The sequence below is a fragment of the Cibotium barometz genome, chromosome 42 (assembly GCF_041138505.1).
Source record: "Cibotium barometz isolate CiBa-2024 chromosome 42, ASM4113850v1, whole genome shotgun sequence".
NCBI lineage: Eukaryota > Viridiplantae > Streptophyta > Polypodiopsida > Cyatheales > Cibotiaceae > Cibotium > Cibotium barometz.
In genome coordinates this window covers 44,138,095-44,154,959 of record NC_141087.1, presented here as the reverse complement: position 1 = coordinate 44,154,959, position 16,865 = coordinate 44,138,095, and the positions used below count along the sequence as shown (strand labels likewise).

The 16,865-nt window shown below is 41.7% G+C and overlaps 1 pseudogene across 1 annotated transcript; it reads left to right on the top strand.

Moving 5' to 3' along the window:
- Positions 1-3,881: 3,881 nt before the first annotated feature.
- Positions 3,882-5,051, top strand: LOC147614521 (zinc transporter 11-like; annotated as a pseudogene). The gene is made up of 3 exons (XR_015263038.1): positions 3,882-4,106; positions 4,407-4,551; positions 4,657-5,051. The product of XR_015263038.1 is annotated as a zinc transporter 11-like (transcript).
- The last annotated feature ends 11,814 nt before the right edge of the window (positions 5,052-16,865 follow it).

Here is a 16,865-nt window from a genome sequence, read left to right as displayed (position 1 = left end):
TTTTAAAATTTAAATCTTAGGTGATTTTAAATTTTGTCACTTTCTCTCTCTCTCTCTCTCTCTCTCTCTCTCTCTCTCTCTCTCTCTCTCTCTCTCTCTCTCTCTCCCCTTATTTCCCCCTTATTTAAATTTAGTCACTTTCTCTCTCTCTCTCTCTCTCTCTCTCTCTCTCTCTCTCTATCCCTCCCCCTTATTTCCCCCTTATTTAAATTTAGTCACTTTCTCTCTCTCTCTCTCTCTCTCTCTCTCTCTCTCTCTCTCTCTCTCTCTCTCTCTCTCTCTCTCTCTCTCTATCCCTCCCCCTTATTTCCCCCCTCTTTCTCTAATCTTACTTTTTGTGATGTTCGTATTGCACAGTTCTGAGTCATATTTAAACATGTTCACATTTAAATCAAAGTTGTTCAGCACTTGATTGAATATTTCATGTCGTTTGATAGGTTTTTTTATATTCACTTGTATTTAGCCTTATTTGAAGAAATGTCATCCAATGTGAAAGGAAAGCCTTAAGTATAAAGTCCAACTTTTTGAGAAGAAGGCATCTTTTGCTCGCTTGTATTTTCTTGCCTCCTATAGAGAGAGAGCTCGTAAGCATACACACCTCCTCCTCTCTATTGAGCTAAAGCTCTTAATCTTTGTAATCATCATTTTGAGGACTAATCAAGAAGGATTGGGAGTCTATTGTTTCATCTTCTTCTTTCCATTAAATCTCTCTTGTTTAAGTTGCACTATGGTATGTTTGCTTAATAATCTTATGTTAATATGTATGAGGTATGTATCATGATTTGCTTAAGTGATTAAGAGTTAAGTGGTGAAGTGGTGGTGGGGAACAACAGGTGTTGGTGAAGCTTGAGGGATTTGGCAATCCCCCCTTTCCTCTTCCCAAAGGCCTCATATGTAAATAAGTGACAATGCTTTGATCCGCTCTATTCAGCTAAAGCTCTTAATCTTTATAATCATCATTTTGATGACTAATCAAGAAGGGTTGAGAGTCTATTGTTTCATCTTCTTCTTTCCATTAAATCTCTCTTGCTTAAGTTGCACTATGGTATGTTTGCTTGATAATATTATGTTAGTATGTATGAGGTATGTATCATGATTTGCTTGAGTGATTGAGAGTTAAGTGGTGAAGTGGTGGTGTGGAACGACAGGTGTTGGTGAAGCTTGAGGGATTTGGCAATCCCCCCCGGTCCTCTTCCCAAAGGACTCATATGGATCACCATTCCGCGAGGTAAAAGTGACAATGCTTTGATTGTCACCTAGGATAGGTTTGCTTCCATCGGGTTGTTAAGAGGATCGAACTACTATTCTCCCCTTGGCCTAGATTGACCTTCCCCCCACGACAAAGGACTACCCTGTTGGTAGCCCTACAAGTGGCACCATTGCCAAGGAGCGTCATCTTGGTTTATCCCATGCTAACTCCTAAGCACACGAGGAATGGTCACACAAACACCTATTTTACTTTTGCTGTTTGTAAAGATTGATGATTTACCTTACGCAAATAGGAAAGGATTGATGGTTTTAATTAGTTCTTTTGTTTATGGTTATTTCATCATTGCATAAATCCCCCTCCCCCCACCGTCATTTCTTTTTTTTAAAAAGTTATTTCATCATTGCAATTTCATTTTGTTAATTTCATCTTGCCATTTAATCTATGCCATTACGAAAAGAAAACACACAAAAAAAAATTCCCATTAAAAACTCCCTCTCGTAGCTCTTTATTTTTTCTAATAGCACCCCCTTAAAGACCTCGATTAGTAAAATGAACAGCACTCATTGCACTCAACATCCTTGCTAAACCCCTATTTTGACCCCTTAATCATCCAAATCGGGTGACTAACGACCATTAATCTACCTAGAGACACTCGCTTAAGATATTAAAAAATCAAAACTTTGGTTTTTTGGGATTAAGGATTGACTAGGGGAATTAAAAGTTCATTAAGAAAAATAGGAGAATTAAGGAGGCAATTCAAAATTCAAAGAAAAATTTAATTTACAAGAAAATTCAAGGGTCTTGACTCTTTTATATACATATATATTATAGGGCAAATTTGGAGTTGCCAGGTGGCAAGCTTTTTAGGTCTGTAGTCAGGGCAGTAGTAGTCAGAGTAGTGTTCATCAGGACTCAGGAGCAGTAAACCAAACAACAATTTTCAAATATGAATGCACCTTTTTTCTCATTCAAATTTCTACTTTGAAATGTCGTTTTGAGAGAGGGAGCCGTTTGCAAGATGAAGAAGCAGGATTTGCACTTTCTTTTACGAGGCCTATTTTTATGACGAGCTTTCTGCATAGACAGTCTCACACAGTAGAGAGCTTGCTAGGTTAGCTCCAGTGAGATGCCTCGTGCCAGAGCTTGCCACCTCACTTGCTCTACGAAACCCATGAGTGCAGAGGACTGTGAGCATGGAGAGGAGGTTGAGGTGGTCGGGCAGCAGCGGTTCGGACAAGTGGGCGGAGAGGTTGGCCAATAGAGGACGAGATAGGGCCAGACAAGAAGTTGGGCGAGGGGAGGCGGGATGGGCCGTGCAATTGTGTATAGGCAGAGAGGGGGTCAAACCAGCCGGAGTGGTCGGAAACCTGATGTTTAGCAGCGAGGAGGGAAGCAACGTCGTATGAGAGGGAAGAAGCGCCCGCTGAGGTGGATGTATGCTTTACACGAGGCCTCCGACGAACTCTCTGCACAACTTCTACGCTTCTCAACATGCGTCATGCTATGTGTTGCAAGCTTCTTGGATGGCGGGCAGAGCCTGATGAGAGAGGCTGTTGCTGGGAGGTTAATGAGCGCATACGATGGCTACGGTCCTAGGACAGTCAATACGGTGACGAGGGTGATGGTGTGGCAATGAGGGATTCCACTGCTACTGGTCCTGGGAGGCCGAGGAGGGTGTACGGTGGCTGCGGGCTTGGAAAGTCAATAGGGTGCCGAGGGTGATGGTGGGGCGATGAGGGCCTCCACTGCGAGGACACCACACTTACTCTGGTGGTTTCCTAGCTTCCACTCCACGCGTGTGCAGAGTGCTTACTCTACGGGCAGTGGCATCATCATTGGCTATCGTACGACATGGGTGTTCAAGGGGAATGGAAGCGTCAGGGGGGCGGGCACCGGCAGCATCTCCCCTAAGCCTTTTTGTTCTTGCATGTGTACTGGTGGGTTTGGACGCACACCTGCGCGAAGACCAATCTCTCTCTCTCTCTCTCTCTCTCTCTCTCTCTCTCTCTCTCTAAGGAGGCGTTATACGCGGGTCTTGCTAGCGACCAAACGCAAGTGTGAAAGGCCGAGGGGAGGCATATTTTGGCAGTGTGAGGGCGAGGGGTTGCTCGCAGTGGTGCGCTCTACGGGCGAATGCGTGAAACTTTTGTTGGGGAGGCTGGACGCTGTGATCCCCGTACTCTATCAGCCAGGCACCGCTGTCGGTCATCCCCCAACCTACCCTCCCCTATAAGTCACACGGGATGGGAGGCATGGGATCAAGGGTCTCTATGAAAAGACGGCCCCGTCGGCTAATCGGGATCGTTGATCCGAAAAATTAATCTCGGGACGTGCTTGCGTTGCCCTCGACCTTAACGTTGTCTCCGTCGCCTGTGAAATTATCCTCTTTCCGCCCTCCTCCTCATTTAAACCTACCTGCAGCCCCTCTTCGTGGCATCAGAACAAGCGTCTCTCGCTCGATTCCTGCTATTATCTTCGCCATGCCTCCCCAACAGCAATACAAAGAGAAAAGATTTGCCCTTTTCTTCTCTTTGGTGCTCATTTGCAATGCCCTGCCTCTCGCATTAGCACATGGGGGAGCAAGAGATTCTGCTTCAGATCATCCTAACCTAAGATATACTGCCTAATCATAGTGTTTTTTGCTACGTTTTTAGGCAGGGTATCCCCTTACTTCTGCAGATGGGACCACAGTTTTTTGGTCCTGGGCACCCAATTTGCAGGTGGGGTGTTTTTGGGCACTGCTATGATGCACTTCCTCAGTGATTCCAACAGCACTTTTGAGGCCAGAACAGACAAAGCGTACCCTTTTGCCTTCATGTTGGCATGTGTGTCACCATTTTCAGTGCCTCCGCCCTCCGACAATGCAGTTCAAGTTTCAGACGATGCTGCGTGCAAGGTATGAACAAATGTATGCTCATGCCCACTTTTAATATCTAGGGTAGGTGCTACACCTCCAGCTGAAATGGTCCAGATTTATGTGTTTCAAAGAAAAATGCTTTATTGCATTGGCTCTCTCCTTCATGGTGCTAGCCTTCACATGGTTTGGTGTTTAGTCATGTCCACTGAGGGAGGCTATGCCATGGTGTTCTTGCCAATCTTATCATTTCATGATACACAGGGAAATCCAAGTTAATCATGTTTGAGAAATGCAAGTCTATGTAAGACAAAGTTTGCTAACTTTTAGCCTTTCATACAGTGTGATGATGATGTCATCAATCCTGAGGCCAAGAATTTCGTGGCGGCAACTCTAGTGAAGTCAACATCATTTACTGATACCATACTCCTTATCTTGGCCCTTTGCTTCCACTCCGTTTTTGAGGGGATCGCTATTGGTGTGGCGGGTATGTGTACAGCAACCTAAGGATAATCATTATGGCTCTCATTTCTCTCACACGTTCCCAGAAATCTATGGAGAATTGGTTCAACTAAGAGTGCGTTTGTTACAGAGACTGCTGGCGATGCATGGAAAGCATTGTGGACTATCTCACTTCACAAGATTTTTGCGGCCATAGCCATGGGCATTGCGTTACTTTGAATGCTACCTGACCGCCCGCTTCTCCAATGTGCAGTTTACTCCTTTGCTTTTGGTATTTCTAGCCCTGTTGGTGTTGCCATTGGCATTATCATTGATGCCACAACGGAGGGTGCTGTTGCTGACTGGATGTATGCCATTGCAATGGGCCTGGCTTGTGGGGTCTTTGTATATGTGGCCATCAATCATTTGCTTGCCAAAGGGTACATCCCACAATGTAAAGTTACAGTGGACACTCCTTTCTACAAATTTCTTGCAGTCACACTTGGGATTGGAGTCATAGCAGTGGTAATGATTTGGGATACCTAGAGTCATGAGTTGCTATGCTGCTACTTCCATGTACAACATAAATTTATTGTTACAAAGTAATAAAGTATTGACGCCTATCCTGCGTTATTTAGCATTGTGTTGTGTATTAGTGAAGGCTTGGTTGCAAGTCTTAAGAGGAGCTTTTATATAATGAGCTTTAGCATTATGTGCAATATTAATTTCTTGTGTACCTGTTTTTCTTTCTCTTGTCAGCATGTCCCATCTTTGTGATTGTACTTGTGATCTAGGACAAAGAGCTTTTACTGGAATCACCACCAGCTCTCTCTCTCTCTCTCTCTCTCTCTCTCTCTCTCACACACACACACACACACGCACACACACACACATGTCAACATAGCCTCAGTGCTCACCAATACCTGACGGCCCCCAAGCTCGATGTGTAAATGCTCTTTGAGCTTTCCTCGTGGCATAGTAAAACACTAACTTTTCACTTTTTATTAGTTTGGGCTGATGTTCCTTTTTTTGGTCAAAAGATTGCAGAAGACCTCCATGGTGTTCATTTCTGTGTTTGGTCTTAGGTAATTTTGGCCTTCCCCATGATGCCATGGTGATTATAATGTAGTGATGTTGTAATGATCTAAGCTTAATGATGTGAGATTGCAAAAACCCTATGTTGATTTTAATTTTTCTTCAGTGCTGATAACACAAGCATGATGATGCAAGAATGTGCTAAAACACTATTGTGAATCTGTGATTCTTTTTTTGGTGTTCAAGTTTTATCACTTTTGTGAAATCTTGCTATTACCCATGTAACACATGAACCCAAAGTTCTACAAATTTCTTGTGCTTCGAAAGATGCCCAATTAGACCTAAAATTGTGAAATCCCTAACAAATTTTTGTAAGTCTACACTAATGAAGATGCTAAACCTAAAGGAACCCATATTTAGGTTAGTGTCACAAAGGGAAACCTTGTGTGGTCCCACGATCAGGACAACTCCACCACAATGATTCACTCCATTTTATTAACTACCCAAAGAATATATATAAAACTAGTTAGTGGGTTGTTGGATAATTCAATCACAAGAAGATAGGATGGTTGGAGAGACTAAGCTACCGAAGATAGGTCGGTATTTTTAGCAATTGAAGTTGGAATGAAACCAACTGAGTGGGTAAGCTCTCAATACCAACAATGAAATGCAACCTTGCTAGGGAGTAGGTAGTTAGGAAAATGATCTCAATACCAACCATGAAACTTAATTGGTTTAGCTTAGTAATCATATTTACCAACCTATCACCTATAAGCTTTGATTGGAGTTCAAGCAAAGGTACCATATGACCATCAAGCAAACCCACCATATATGAGTATTATTTTGAGTGGTAGCTCTCTCATTAGTGAATGATATGCTTTGAATTTGGCACTTTCACAATAAATTCAAGAGGATATAGCACTTACTTACCCTTAGAAAAGAAACTATAATGAATAGGCTATCATGGGACCTTAGAAGTCATGGTCATATTTAGAGTCATTCTAAGGCCACGTGTCCCTTGACCTCTTCCATGTTGTGTGCTTACCCTTTACAAAATATGACTTTTGGTGCCAAAAATAATAGATGCTATAGTTGCAATCCAAAGCAAGCTTGGTCAAAATTCAAAAGAAAACAAGTGAAGAAGTCACAATGAGCTTGCCCTGATTGCATGTAATTTCTTAGGTGTAAACGTATACGGTTGTATCTATTAGTTAGTTGCAAAGAGATTACTATAATTCATATTCCAATTTGATCTTTTCATAAGCCTTGACATGGTTGTAAAAACAATTTGTTTTCCTTTCAACTATTTAATTTATAGATGAAAAGTTTTCATCTCACAAAATTGCAAGTAACTTTTCATTATTTTATGAATTATAAAGGTATTATCAGTAAAACCTCTTGAAAACCACAAATTTTTGAACCTCTAGTCTCAAAACTTGAGCGTATTTTTTTTTCAAGTTTTAAAGGTTGAATTACATTGAACTTGGGTTTTTTTAAGAGCTTTGCGCCGCTCACAATATCTTTCATAAGGTAAGACTATAAATATCTTTAAAAAGGCACCTAAGATTTCGTAGCCCCGATGATACATTTGACAAAACCACCTTGACTAACCCAATCCACCCACCCTCACTTAATAGGAAGTCTCCTTTAACAAAAAACCCTCTAAGAGAACCCCAACTAGTGCACAAAAAGGTGTCAAATTTCAAGGAAAAAAGTGTCAAAATAGTTTTTATACAAAAGTCTCCTCTTTTAATTATAGGTCCTTAAAAAAGAAAACAAACAAACACTTAGTCGAGTCAACCTAAAAAAAGTTTAACATAACATAGGTCACATATAAGCAAAATAATACATCATGTTTGATATTTACAAAAACATTGTGAAAAGAGAAAAAAAATTAAAGTAACACTAGAGAAAAATCAAAGAATAAGCTTGTAAGAAAGGCTTGCCTTATTTTAAAAAGTAAGAGAGAGAGAGAGAGAGAGAGAGAGAGAGAGAGCGTGAAACATGGATAGGGTCTACAACTACACCCTATCCAAGTGTGTGTGAAACCTAGATAGGGTTTACATTTAGACCCTATCCAAATGTGTATGAAACATGGATAGGGTTTACATCCAAACTTTTTATAGGGTCTTCTAAAAGGCCGTAATACATCTAGACTTCTTATCTTTTTTAAATCAAGGGATGGGCTACACTTTTTGAGATGATCCAATGATATTGATAAATCTTCTTGCAATACTCTTATCATTAAGTTGTATGTATCTCTATTGAAGTAGAAATAAACACTTGATACATAAGCAAATGCATCAACAATAACTCTATGACCATTTGAACTACCATCAAAGCTATGAGTGGGGGGTTTATGTAACTCATCACCACTTAAATCATCGCTTGAGTCATCAGTAGAATAGGGAAGGGACATATCACTAGCTTCCTCACAAAATAGATCATCCATGTCCTCTATGAACCTAATACAAAAAGATATAACATGAAGTGAAGTACCTTAAGAGCAAATGGAGATAAAAGGCTCCATTGTTGTGATTCACATTAACCCCATGGAGATTGATGAAACATGAAAGCAAAGGAATGGAGAAGGAAGTCATCAAAAAAGATTTTGTTTTTTGACTGTAAATATTAATCTCGGGATCCCGAGATTAACGATTTTCCCCGAGATTAATTTGGTAGTTGGCATCATTTACTCAATGAAGGTACTAAATTTAATGTGAATATTCTCTTAAGAGAATAATATCTTACAAATAATCTGAACTTTTAATGATGACAACCACATTCTCTCCCCGCTATTCCACGTTGTCAAAGATTAATCTCGAGATAAAAAATTAATCTCGGGATCCCAAGATTAATTTTTTATCCCGAGATTAATTTTTCGGATCAACGATCCCGATTAGCCGACGGGGCCGCCTTTTCATAGGGACCCTTGATCCTATGCCTCCCATCCCGTGTGACTTATAAGGGAGGCCAAGCTACCATGGCAATACTGAGCATGTACCATTCCATGTCGAAGTACCGGACAACAGAGTTCTGGTCACTGGCTCGTCAGTTCTGTACGTTCACTAGCGACTTCCCGACAGAGCTTAGGATGGAGGCATTCTATTTTAGCTTTCCTTTGATTTGGTTTTGCGTATTCTAACCTTAGGCTAAAACTACAATAGAATGAGGGTCTAGCAAATGAAAATAGCTATGTTTTTATGACTAGAAGGGCAGCTAGGTGTCGGGCCATTTTCGCTGCTAGAAACACTGCTATTTTCGTTTTGCAACGGGTTTGTTGCTCGCAGCAACGACTTATATTTTCGCTCTGCTGAGCAGCGAACGCTCTGCACAACAAAAAAAGAGCTAGGGCAGACTGGGAAGTCTGCACAGGACTCCCCAGTCTGCCCTAGATCTTTAAAAAAAATTAAAACAGAGTCATAGTTTCATATTTGCAACACAAACACAAATATAGGAAATACATATATTATGGAGAATGTAATTGAGCCCAAAAAGTTATTATATTTTAGAAATTGTTGGGCCTTTGGCTATATATACATAAAGTTTTGACAATGAAGAGGTGGGTGTCTAACTGGAATCCTCATCGAATTCCGAGTGATCTTCATCATCCGATTCCTCGTCCTCTTTACGTGCTTCACGCTGATAATCTGGATCCTCCTCTTCTTCTTCCCCTTCATCCTGCATACATGCCAAGGTAAGAAAGAGCATTAAAATACAATTAGATGTAGAAAAGACAATGGTTTAGGCAACACATTACCTCATTAGCTTGAGTCCCCAAAATGGACTCATCCAAGCGTACACCTAGCGTACGCATCCATGCCCACAATTGCGAACGAGGGGCTCTATGCCCATAGTCATATTCCTCCTTTGTTGGGTCACGCCCAACAACCTCCCTCGACAAAAAACAATTAAGAAAATATACAATTATTTTTAAAAAAATAATATAGTACAAAACAAAATGAAAGGAGAGACGAAATGATACTTACGAAAAGATTAAGAAAGCAGGATTTCCTACTAGAGCCGAAGTGCGAAGCCCCTTACTTCCATAGTCGGGAAGCACTCGCCTGCTTATTGTTAAAAAGCACCTAGGTGCTTTCTCACAAAATTGCATGCATGCCTCCACTCCTTGGCCGTACACACGCTAGGCTTCCCCAAATTATTTTCGTTGCCCTCTTGATATTTGCTCTCCTATTAGAGAGCAAAGCTTGATGCGCCGCGTCATCCACTTCATAGAGAAGCACATACCTACATGTGGTTTGGGGAACTCCGACTTAAGCACATGGATGACATATTGCTTAGAAAGTTCATCTTGTGCTTTCCACTTTTTGAAGGACTTCACGAACTCCAGGTTTGTAAGTACACGCAATATGGTTCATGACTTGCTTTCCTCGTGCATCCATCATGAGGGCACCTTCTGCATGTTGAGATATCGAGCTTATCTAGTGAGGTGGTGGACACTGATGACCCGTTTGGGGGATAGGCCCCACACTTACACCACTGGCATGGTTGGTGAGATCATGGGTGATATGCGGCCAGTGGGATGTGACAGCCATTCTAGAGACTGGCATAGTTATAGCGCCAGCTCATTTAGTTGGGTTCACACTATAGAGAACCCTAGTATGTATTTGGTTGAGTACCTTTTCATATGGGTATACTCTTATCTTTGTATATGATGGTGTGTTGAGTGTTGAGAGAAGGAGAAGAAGATTTTCAGCCTCTCACCTTGTGTGTTCTCTATTAGGGTTTTGTGAGTGTGTGTGTGCTTGCAAGAGCTCAAGATCTCTTCTCCCCTGCATCTTTTCATGGTATCAGAGCCTGGTTCATGCTAAGGGCTAAGCTACAAGCAAGAGAAGCACAGGAAGCGGTACGAGGGTAAGAGCTTCAACTACTCTTCCCTATTTGTGTTGGCGACTACACCCTTGTCGGGAGCTCTAGGGAGGCACCGGCAAACGATCTCTGATTGAGGAGCTTTTTTCGTGGGGGTAAAGCTATAGGGCAACTATATTGTCCAATCGGACAAAATTTTGGGCCGAAAACGCGTTTCATGCGCGTCAAGACCTCAGTTTTTTAGAAAGCAGGCAATTTCGAGCACTGTGGGCAAGTCATCGATTCTATGCAGAACTCTGTTTTAAGAACTGCAGGAAGATAGATTGGCTGTGCAGACACTGTGTGTGCTGCAAGGAGGTCAACAGTTGCCATTGGGTGTATGTATGCACATTGAGGTCACTGGTTGTGACATTTGAGTGTACTACAGCAGTGTACTACAGTACCACTGTGCAAAAAATACAACAGTTTGTGCAGGACAAACCAGAGTGATGTTTCTGGTAAATTTGTGTGTCTGGTAAGATGTCAAATGATGGCATAACCTAGATTGTTGCTAAGAAGCTTGATAAGAACAAATTCCATGCTTGGAGGTTCAGGCTGACAAATTTCTTGATGGGAAAGGGCTACTGGGACTATATAGAAGGTGAGCATGAAGAGGCACTGGAGATACCGGACATCAATCCGGCTGTTGCAGATGTGAAAGACTTCAAGGATTGGAACCAAGGAGCTAGAAAAGTTATGTATTGGCTCTCTATCAGTATATAGGACACCATGATTAGGCACATATAGGATGCCAAGTCCCCCAAGGAGGCGTGGGACACCTTGGTAAAACTCTATGAAACAAATACCAAGGCATGCAAGATACAGTTGAAGAATGAACTTCATACAGTGGAGAAAAAGAGTATGTCTGTGAATGACTATGCATTGAAGATGAAGGGTATTGTGGAATCCCTTGCATCTATTGGTGTTTCAGTAGATGATGATGATAAGGTGAAAGATTGTCTACGTGGTCTCGGGCCACAATACAAGGCATTCAAGACATCTATTCAGACTCGGGAAAACATTCCCAATTTTACAAATTTGGTATCTATGTTGATAATAGAAGAGAAGAGCTTGGGTGAAGACCAACAGTCTTCACAAAACAAAAACAGTTCTGAGCAACAAGCCTTCTACACAAGTTCAGGAAGAGGACGAGGGAGAGGAGGCCGTGGACGTAGTCAAGGAGATGGCCGAATAGGTAATCAGAATTATGGTCAGTAGAGAAGCAACAACAGTCCTAGAATTATGGCCAGCAGCAACAACAACAGTCCCAGAATTCACAACAACAACAACAACAACACGCAGGTGGAAGAGGCCAATTCAGAGATAGGGGGAGTCAAAGAGGTCATGGAAATTGGCAAAGGCAGTATAATGATACACATGGATGCTTTTATTGTGGGGTAAGCCTGGACATGTGCAGGCAGATTATTATAAGAAGCAGGCTGACATGCAAAATGGAAAATTGCAACAAAACAACTATGCATCCTCGAGTAGAAACAATGAGGATAATGAAAGGTTGTTTGTTATGTAGCATGTCGTTAATGCCATGTCTGAAAATATTGAAGCAGCACATAAAGATGATGTATGGTACGTTGATTCAGGTGCTTTGAACCACATGACAAGTCATGGTGGGGAGTGATTCAAGGAGATGAAAAACCTTGAAAGACCAGGTTTTACAAGGGATGACACTGCTCATCCAATTGCCCATGTTGGAGATGTGCCATTGTCTATGCAGGATGGCAAAGTGAAGTACCTTGCAGATGTACTTCATGTTCCGAACATAACAAAGAATCTGGTTTCAGTTGGCCAGATGATTGAGCAGGGTTTGCAGGTTCGGTTTAATCCTGATGGTTGTTATGTTGAAGACTTTAAAGACAAGTGAGGTTGGTTGCAAAAGGCAACAAAGTGGGCAGAATGTTTACATTGAATGTAAACATGCCTGAAGTGAGTGCTGCGATGTTTACAAATGGTTCAGGAATTGTTGCAGACAGACATTTGCCATAAAAGAATTGGACATGTGAATGTGCAGAGAATGAAGTCTATGCAGATTAAAGGAATCGTGACAAGGGTGCCAAAGTTTAAAGTTGAAGGTATGTAGAGAATATGGAAGCATGCCAATTTGGAAAGCAAACAAAGCATGTATTTCCAGGTAACAGATATGTGAGCAGAAATGCACTAGATGTTGTGCATTGAGATGTATGGGGTCCTACAAAGACCATGTCTATGGGAGGCTGTAGGTATTATGTGACATTTATTGATGTGACCACACAAGGAAAGTGTGGGTATAATTCATGAAGGAGAAGAGTGAGGTGTTCACTCACTTTCAGAATTTCAAAGTTATGGTTGAAAAGCAAACAGGGAAATATGTAAAGTGCCTGAGGTCAGATGGAGGGGGAGAGTACTTCTCCAATGAGTTCTCTGAATTTTTGAAGAAAAATGGTATTCGGAGACAGTTTACATGCAGATACACTCTGTAGCAAAATGGAGTTGCTGAGCGAAGGTGTGTTGAGTGTTGAGAGAAGGAGAAGAAGATTTTTAGCCTCTCACCTTGTGTGTTCACTATTAGGGTTTTGTGAGTGTGTGTGTGCTTGCAAGAGCTCAAGCTCTCTTCTCCCCTACATCTTTTCACTGCATCCACGGTGTATGGTAGGAGGCGTGGATCGAATGGTGGAATGGGTCTCCTGGGGTAGGACTGTCTCATAATGTGTATATGATGAGCCCCCCTATTGGGGAGACGCATCGGGAGACCTAGTGCTGCTTTTGCCAAAGCAAAAGCAGCTGGCTCCCCCCCGCCGTTAGCACGTTTACTATCCCCCCAGACTCCCTACTACTGGTGGTGGTGGTGGTGAAGACGGACGTGAGGGAGCGGGGGTGGGTCTAGTAGAGGAAGGTGTTGTAGGCTCATCACAACCATATCGTGATGGGCCTGCACCACTCGACCCCACGTCTATCAAAGGGGTGGTCTGCCTCAACTAAGCAAGTGAGGTAGATTTCCCCCACGGCATTAACTAGTGGCCAAGTGGGGTAGTCTTCCCCCATGGCGTCGATTGGCCCGACTGCAAGACCATCTGCATATAAGATTAAAATATAAGACAAATAGAATGCATATAAAAGATTAACTTGTGTATGTGAAAAGGTTTGATGGAACCATATCTGTGTTTATGTAAACTACGACCAAGCTTGTTGCCCATATTGTTCATTTATAATGGATAGCAAATTGGGCACATCGGGATCTTGTGAGTGACGGGTCGATCAACATTGCTGCTACATACATGCATAGGCAACAAAACACGATTGCTCTAACCCAAGCCATACTTAAAGATTAGACAAAGAATACAACATGTGATATTATAACATTGTTAAGACCTCCTTCAATACTGCTTAAACAAGTAGGGTGGACAGTGCTCCTTTCGGATGATAGCTTCTAAGGACTTTCCACACACTCTCCACTATTAAAGCCAAAGGCAACTCCTCTTTTGCAAGAGAAGGATAGTGAGAAGATTGAGGGATCCCCCTCCACTATAACCACCTACTTGCAAAGAAGATAACCACTCCTAACCTAACATAAGCAGCATTCTAGATGGCATATAACAATGCCCCATATCTCTATGCATAAGTTCATTTTCTAAACCCGACACACCCAAGGGTGCAATAAACACGAGGTTGAATGAATAAGGCCACTTACCTTGCATATGTCAAGCCATCCAAGAGAAAACAACAACACAAGCTTAGACAAAAAATACAACCTGTGATATTAGGAGATTGTTACGACCTTCTACAATACTGCTTCGACAAGCAGGATGGGCAGTGCCCCTTTCAGATGATAGCTTCTGAGGACTTTCCACATGCTCCCCACTATTAAAGCCAAAGGCAACTCCTCTTTTGTAAAAGAAGGATAGTGAGAAGATCGAGGACTCCCCCTCCACTATAATCACTTACTCGCGGATAACCACTCCTAACCTAACATAAGCAACATTATAGATGGCATATAAGAATGCCCCATATCTCTATGTATAGGCCATATGCATAAGCCGTATGCATACAACCTATGCATATGACTAGGGCCTATGCATAAGGCCGTATGCATAGGCCGTATGCATATGGCCTATGCATACGGCATACGGCATACGGCCTATGCATAAGGCCTATGCATAAGGCCGTATGCATATGGCCTATGTATAAGGCCTTATGCATAGTCCGTATGCATAAGCCATATACCTCGGCCATATGCATAGGCCGTATGTTTACGGCCTATGCATAAGGTCTATGCATAAGCCGTATGCATAGGCCATATGCCATATGCATATGGCCTATGGCCTATACATAAGCCATATGCATAAGCCGTATGCATACGGCTTATGGATAGGCCTTATGTATAGGTTGTATGCATAAGTTGTATGCATAGGCCTTATGCATAGCCTATATGCATAAGCCCTATGCATACGGCATACGGCCTATGCATAAGGCCTATGCATAAGTCGTATGCATAGGCTGTATGCAAAGGCCTATGCATACGGCTCTTGACCTAAACCTAATCCCCGGTACCCAAGGGTGCAAAAACACAAAGAGAAGAAGCATAAACAAAGAGGGCTTACCTCTACTACTAGCCGAATCCGTTTATGAACCGTATGCATGGCCTATGCCCTTGGAGGTTATTCGCTTGAATAGACTTACAAAAGATTATCATAATAAATCAAAATATTAGTTCCTTATGCATAATAAGGCTATGCATAAGGTTATGCATAATCCCTATGCATAAGCGGGCTATGCATAAAGAGGGATATGGCATAAGAGGGATATTGCATAAAGAGGGCTATTGCATAAGAGGGCTATGCATAGCCTATGTATAAGGCCTATGCAACGGCCTATGCACAAGGCTATGCATTAAGCCCTATGCATAAGCCCTTTGCATACGACCTATGCATAAAGAGGGCTATGCATAAGCCCTATTGAATAAGGCCTATGCATAAGCCCTATTGCATAAGAGGGCTATGCATAGCCTAGAAGGGAGAGAAGCTCACATATAACTATTTCCAAGCTTTCTATGAAAGCTTGGAAGAAGACATGAAACCATGAAAGAGGGAAGAAAGCAAGAAGTGTTTACCTTCTTGGAGAGGGAGACTTGATTGATTCAAGACCTTTGAGAGATACGTTGAGGTGGGAGGAAAACTCAGGTTGCAAACATAGCTATGCATGTGCAGCAATAGGAAAGTAGGTAGGTATTGACACCTGTCGGTGGTAATTTAGGCAGGAGTGTTAGTTTTGTAGGCCGCTGCTAGGTAGCATATTTTTACTATTATGTAACAAAAAAATGCTACTCTGGTCATTGTTTAGCAAAAGCAAAAATCTAGGTAAATTTCTGTTTGCAGTATTGGATGTTGTTGTGTGCTTTGTATGAACCCTGTCGTAAAAGATATATTATCAAAAATTACTTTACAAATGGCCACATGGCTACTAGGTGATGTATTAGATTTCCCTCACTAATTACTCCAAACCACAGGTGTAGCTTGGAGCATCCTCATCCAATATATATAGCCGTGTTATTCTCCACCAAATGAGCTGACTTCAAGGAAGAGACTTGCCACAATAGTAGCCCTTTTATACGACTTATGTAAGATCCAATACCAAATTTTGCATCAAACACGAAGGAATTCTTAGTTAACCAGATATGCCACAAACCTGTCCACCTAAAAAAAGAAAGAAAACTGCATGTTTGGAGTTATCAAGCTCATTCAGAATCTTGCTAAAAATTCAGTCTCTAACCTTTATAGACCTATCTGTCAATGTGGAATCCATACATGCTGGAAATCCCACACCTTCTTTGCCATCGGACATGAAATGAAAAGATGTGGACATATTTCCAAGCATGTAGTGCACTCTCTCTCTCTCTCTCTCTCTCTCTCTCTCTCACACACACACACACACACACACACACACACACACACACACACACAAACATACATATGTTTTTCACAATATATATACAACTCTCGCTCGCTCTCTCTCTCTCTCACACTCACACACACTCACACTCACACACACACACACACACACACACACACACACACAAAACATACATATGTTTTTCACAATATATATATATACAACTCACTAAAACATACTTTATATCTCTATCTCCCAACAATACACACAAACACTCTCTTTCACATCTTTGTTTAGATGCACCCCTTAGCATTAATAAATTGATTGACACATATGACCCTACATTTCGGGACTTTGCATATGATGGCTCTTTAGTAATCTCACCTACTAAAAAATGGTTACTTCTCTCTCTTCATTCCCCCTCCCACACACACACATACACACTCTCACATGCATATTGGTATTTTAATTTTATAGTGTATCTCTGTTTTGGGGATAATCTCTGGATGATTGATTGACACAAATAAGTGGGTAATATGGTCTCAATCCTGGAATGACCTAAAAACCTATTTGAGA